At 54.1% G+C, this 6,242-nt stretch overlaps 1 protein-coding gene across 1 annotated transcript in view; it reads right to left on the bottom strand.

The window, feature by feature from the left end:
• Positions 1-5,304, bottom strand: part of MYO16 (myosin XVI) — a 616,506-nt gene extending 611,202 nt beyond the window's left edge. Inside the window, exon 1 of the mRNA XM_058742988.1 lies at positions 5,020-5,304. The gene's annotated coding sequence lies outside the window, so the exon portion shown is untranslated. The remainder of the gene's footprint in view (positions 1-5,019) is intronic.
• Between the last annotated feature and the right edge of the window lie 938 nt (positions 5,305-6,242).

The following is a 6,242-nucleotide window of genomic DNA, read 5'->3' on the forward strand; positions in this document are numbered from 1 at the left end:
GTGTTCCGGGAAGATGCTCTGGATCTGACCCCAGCTGGACAGAGTGAGAAGCAGGTTCGCGGCACACAGAATGAATAAAGTCTGTGCATTCGGAACTGCTGAATTCTGGGTGGGGGCCGACAGGCAACTCCGTGCCGTCCAAGGTAGCAGACGTGAGTCGGGACCGTGGGGAGGCCAGAGGGTGGACGGGACGGGGTCAGGAGCCACACAGGCTGTGTGCAGAGCGGCACGGGCTCGGTGCCGTGGGTAATGGGAAATCACTGAAGCCTTTTCAGTCACAGGCTTCCTGGCCAGATTGGTATTTCAGATAAATCACTCTGGCATCTGTGATCAGATCTGAGGGCACAGCCTAGCCCAGCAAGTTGAATTAGGAACTCAGCCCTCAGCCCCACAAGGAGATGAAGACTTGACCAAGCATAGCCGGTAAAGGTCAGAACAAAGAAGGCTCCTCTCAGCAGTGTTTGCAAGATCAACCTTGAGGACCTGGGGACCAAGAGAAGCAGGAAGCAGGGGTAGAGGGGGTGGGAAGGGTGGGTGAAAAGTGCTGCAGAGGCGGCTTCCGATGCTGGGGCAGGGGAGAGAGGGGCGGGAATAAAGGAGGTGACCTGGAGAGAGGAAGAGACATTCCGAACTCTGCTTGAAGTCAGACAGGCAGGCATGGGGCCTCCAGGTAAGGGGCCCTGCAGGCAGATTTGGGCCTTAAAGCACCCAAAGAGGAAGCCATGGAGGTGCAGGTCTGGAGCTGGGGCTGGGCCACATGCAAGCGGAGAACGTGACAGGGAGGAGAGGAGAAACAGGGCCCACGGGGAGAGCCAGCTGGAGGAGATTCAAGGGAAGAAAGGCCACGGAAGGAGACAAAGGAGCCAGGAGCTGCTAAGGGGTGAGAGGTCTGCTGTCCACGCTGTTCAGCAGCAAGGATGAGGGCAGAGGACCGTCTCTCTAGCAGGGTCTGAGAGGAAGCCGCACTGCAAGGGGCTGAGCAACCCTAATGAAGGGGGTGGTCTAGACAACTCTATCCCAGCTTCCTCCATATCCAGGGACACAAGTGCACTGCAGGAATTATAACGACCGGGTCATTTAAAATCGTTCTTGTTAACACAATCATACAGAAAGAATTGCAATCCAGCAGAGAATACAAATCAGCTTGATGTGACGGTGCCACTTGAAATTTACCATCTATTAGAAAACGGCAACCCTTTGTCTACGCGCACGTTTAGTTACAGGCGGATAATGTGAAGCGAAACTTCCTGAGACCCTCCTGATATACTGTCAGGTCTTCCCAGTTACTGTAATCAAACGGGAGAATAACCAAGTTATCTGTGCAGACTACTATCTGTGTTGGGAAAGTCAGGTAATTCTAGCTGGTGGGAGCTGGCAAAATGTGAACTCCCGAGCGCCCTCTGCACAGAGCTTCTAAAATGCAGTGCTCACAGAAATCACTCAGGGTTGGCTGAAGGGATGGTCCTGTGTCCCACCCAGATTCTCGTGGGTTCAGGAAACCCACTCTTACCAGGCTCCTCCGGGGGACCTAGATCAGGCAGCCCAGGCAGCACATACTTAGTCCCTGGAGATGTGCGACCTTCTTTCCTAGGCCAAGTGCCTGTGTACTTGAGTGACTGCCCATTCTCAGAAAATATCACAACAAAAATGTTAATGAATTTGTATCACTTTCCATGGGCTAAAACTCATCAGCATACTTCCCTGAAAAAAGAAAGTCGCTGCTTCAAGAAAGAGGCCAGTGAGTCCAAGTGCCTGATTTCAGTGAATGCATTAGTTTGATACTCTAGAAGCATAGCCTGAATCCATACTGAGGGTCCCATCCCAGGCTGGAGATTGCAAGAGCATGGCTGGAAACAGACTTGAGACAGAACAGAATGTGATAATCACCCACCACAGGGAAGTTCTGGAAGAGCCCTGAATTTTGCCCGGGTGGGTCTACAGAAGGAGAAGGAACAGAATTCAGTGACAGGAAATTGGGAATGTGGAATGAGTGACCATGTCCACTCTCACCTTCCAGGGGCGGCTGAGAGGATTGGAAGAAAACCCAGGTGGGAAAACAACTTAGAAATGGCCCCGGTGTTGCTTCTCAAGTTCTAACGTAAAGACGCTTGACTTCCTATGACTGCTTCCTCGCCTCAGTGCACCTTGTGTGAAAGGCATCTTTTTTTTATTACCTGGCCTTTTTTTAATCCATAAAGGTAAATTACATATGCATTTCTAAATGAAATAAGTAATTTTCATTTAAAGGTCTCCTGTTCCCTTGACAGCCTCACCCTTTGCTCTGCAAAACTCTTCCAGAGTGATGTGTTATTCCTAGGACAGAAAGGAACAGAACAGCGGAATGGCCAGAAGGCTTGGAGAAAAGGAAATAACAGGAGAAAAGGGTGAGGATAGAAGAGATCAGTCACTGCTATTAAAATGCACCATCTCAGGACCTCGTCAAGATAAAAAGCTTCTGCACAGCGAAGGAAACAATCGGCAAAACTAAAAGCAACTGACAGAATGGGAGAAGATATTTGCCAACGACATATCAGATGAAGGGTTAGTATCCAAAATCTATAAAGAACTTATCAAGCTCAACACCCAAAAAAACAGTCCAGTGAAGAAATGGGCAAAAGACATGAATAGACACTTCTCCAAAGAAGACATCCAGATGGCTAATAGACACGTGAAGAAATGTTAACATCACCGGACACTGCTGTTTGGTAGAAAGACGAAGTCCCAGTAACCTTGCCAAGACCTAGCTCTCTGACCTTGAAAAAATGACCTAAGTCCTCTGAGTCCTGTGCCCTGGTGAGAAGATCCCAAAAAGGAAGGTACATGTTTGAGGTGCTCAACTCACCACAGGTCAAATATAAAGAAGTATCATTTTCAAACATCCTGGTTCCAGTGAAATTTATTTTCTCACTTAGGCAAATGTTTTAACACATTACACGACCCGCAAGTTATGTACACACATACACATACACATATATATTAGGATCGCAAATCCAGCGTATATCATGGTTTGACTCCACACGTTTTATCTCCTGATTGCTTAACGGGGAGGAAATGCTTCTTTTCTTCAAGAACGTTCATGATCTGCAGTGAGCTCACATTTGCCGGGCAATCTTCTTTATCTGCAGGAGTACTGACTTATCCACAGATCCTATTAATGGCCTGGAGCTTGTATGTTGAAGCATTCTCAGATCAGAGGGTATGGGGGGGCGGGGCATATTTAAAGTATTATTTCACATGCAAAATAAAACACTTTAGTTTTTTTAGTATGCACTGAACAAATTTCATTCCCCCAGTTCTCAAAGAACACAGATAAACAGAAACATAGCTTTATGCCCTCTAGATGAAATCGTATTGATTAAACTTATTTCTCCTTTGGTAAGTAAATATCACGCTCTGGATGATTTTTACAGCAAGTAACATATCACAGGGGGCGTATTAACACTACCGTGAAAGCAATGCCATATATTCTGGTTTCCAAAAAGTCTATCACACATAAACCTCCTCTGCTCACACAGGTTGGTTACAGGGGGCAAGCAAGGGGCCATAGCTGTTAGCTACACTACACAGGCTTGCGTAATTTCAATAAACTAAACAACTTCAAACAGACAAATTGTTCTGGAGGACCCTTAACCCACAGTTGCCAAATTACCTTCAAAGCCTTTTAAAATACCAAGAGCGAAATGTAATTTATTCTGGCAGCTATGCAGTGATCCCCTAGAGAGGAAACCTGATGGCCCAATAGGTCTGCCCTTCCCCTGGCCTCAGTCATGTGGCTTCGGTTTGGGGAGCTCCGCGGTGACTCTGGGGTCTCTTGTTGTTAGTCTCCCTTCGAAGTGGAAGTCACCAGGAGATGCATGGATGGACTGCATCCCCAAGAACCCAGGGCAAACTTGCGCGAGGCATGTTAACCCTCATCGGAACAGAGACCCCAAACATTTCACCAGATCTTCAAAGCAAGCCAGGACTGAAACAGGAGAGCGCGCCCCAGGAGCTTCTGCGCTGGGCAGGATGGAGACCGCCTGTTCTCCAGCCTTCCTGCTCAAGGTCTCTCCTCCCGCCGGTTCACAGCCGTTAAGTTTTACTCGGCCCTGCTTAGCAAAAGCCAACCCCTTCTCCTCCAGGGGCGAAATAATTCTACCAGGTGGCAAAGGATGGACACACAATTTACACGTATTGGCTCACTCCCCAAACAGAGAACTGAGCCCAGCGAGTGGCTCCAGCTTTTCAGTGTGACACAGATACGCCCGGAGAACTTGATGAAGATCACCCCCATTACCTGTCGGGGGCGTACAAGGCACCGGCCAAACCCAGCACTTGCACCCAGCCGGTGGGTCCTCCCCAGCCCCGGGGAAGGTGGGCGGCGCCCGCGGGAGCGGGGGCCGAGAAGAGCCCCGGATGGGTACCACCGCTGCCCCGCCACTTGGCCCGGGCCCTCCCAGACAATGGGGCGGACGCTGTCCGGCGGGGGTCACGGCCAGGGGTCAGTGGGATCAGTGGGAGAGGCGACGGCCAGGGAGCCCTCCTTCACCCCTACATCTTTGTTCTCTCAAGTAGTGGTCCCTTCTCATCCCCAAAGAGAAAAGGAGGACGGCCCCCTGCTGCCTTCCGGGGAGGAGTGGGGGTCCCCTAAGTGCCCGCGCAGCTGCCCTCACCTCCCGCCGCAGCCACAGGCTTCCAGGTCCCTGCAAACTGCCAGTTTCGCCTCCTCTCCTGGGCTACGTCCAGAGTTGGGAGGCTTCCGCGGTCACACACCTCTCCGCGTCCCCTTCCCCGGAAAGGACCGCCAGCCTCCTCTCCACGCCCCCCTCTCCACGCCGGCTCTCGGGCCGGGCACCCCGCGACCTCGGCGCGAGCACCCCCGAGCCCTCCCGGAGTCGCCACCGGCGCCGCGGGGCAGGGGTGCCTCTGCGCCCCGCCGGCCTCCAGACCCGGACGAGGCTGCTCGGCCAACCGCCCCGCGGCGGGGGCCGCGCCCCACGCCCCGAGCCCCGCCGCCCCGCCGCCCCGCCGCCGCCCTACCTGCCGAGAAAGGTCCGCGAGAGACGCGTGCAGCCGGGGGCGCGAACGCGGGATCCGCTCCGGGCGCGGCGCGAACGCGGGGATCCGCTCCGGGCGCGGCGCTGCGCGTGTGCGCCGGGCGCGCGTGCGGCGGGTGCGCGGGGCCCCTGCGCCCAGGGCCGCGGCGCGCTCGGGGCGGGCGCGGTGCGCGCAGCCGGGCCGGCGGGAGGCTGGCCGCGGCCACTCGGAGCCCGCCTCCGGGACCCGCGGCCGCCCTCGCCCCTCCCTGCGCGCCCCGCCGGCCGCGGGGCTCGGCTCCAGACCCCGGGGGGGGGGGGGGGGGGCGCCGCCTGCCCCGCTCCCGCCGCTGCCCCTCGGCTCCCGCCGCCCTCCGCTCCCGCCGGGGTGGTCGCCCGGGGCTCCGGCCGCTCTGCTGCCCACGCTCTCCCGCGCCGAGACCGCGCCTCTCTCCGCTCCTCCGATCCCCCCCTCCGGCTTCTCCCTCCCCTCGCTTTGCTGACAGGCTAAGAATGGGGCTCCCGCGTCCAACTTTTCCTTCCCGACTCCAGCAAGAGGACTGGGCGCTGGAGGGGAAGGAGGTGGCCCTGGCGTGGGTCTCCTGAGCCGTGACCCAGAGTTGTGACCTGGGGCGGGCATCCCCCTTCCCACCCCCCCGGACAGTCCGACCAGAACAAAGGCCATCGCGGGGACTGTGGCAGTTGTCAGTAGATGAGATGAGATAATACAGAGGCCATACGGAGCCTTGAGATTCCCCTGAATTCTCGAAAATAGGAATTTCAGGTGGGACAAGATAATCATGGGCAAGGTCAAGGCTCTCTCTGGGCATCTGGTCTCTGTTATAATTTTCATGACAGAGTAGAAGACGTGCCCACCCACCCCCACCCCCAAATTTTGTTCCTGCTTGGCCCTGTAAACAGTCCGCATTTCGCCAAGAAAACTCTAGACTGTCTTAATTCTGAAGTTAATGTGGTGCATGCGCCTGCACACAAACACACACACACGCACACACACACACACACACACACTATAGTATATAGTCGCAAAGGGTCTTGTATATAACACATAACTTTATTCAAATGACTTTATAATCATATTAATTATTCAGAATATTCTTATCCAAAATACGTGATACATGAATATGTAAAAAACAATGTGGCGTTCAGAAAATTTCCTACTTACGTGGTGTTAGCCCCTGCATGTTCGGGAGTGGATTAAAGGACAAT

The sequence above is a fragment of the Neofelis nebulosa genome, chromosome 1 (genome assembly GCF_028018385.1).
Source record: "Neofelis nebulosa isolate mNeoNeb1 chromosome 1, mNeoNeb1.pri, whole genome shotgun sequence".
NCBI lineage: Eukaryota > Metazoa > Chordata > Mammalia > Carnivora > Felidae > Neofelis > Neofelis nebulosa.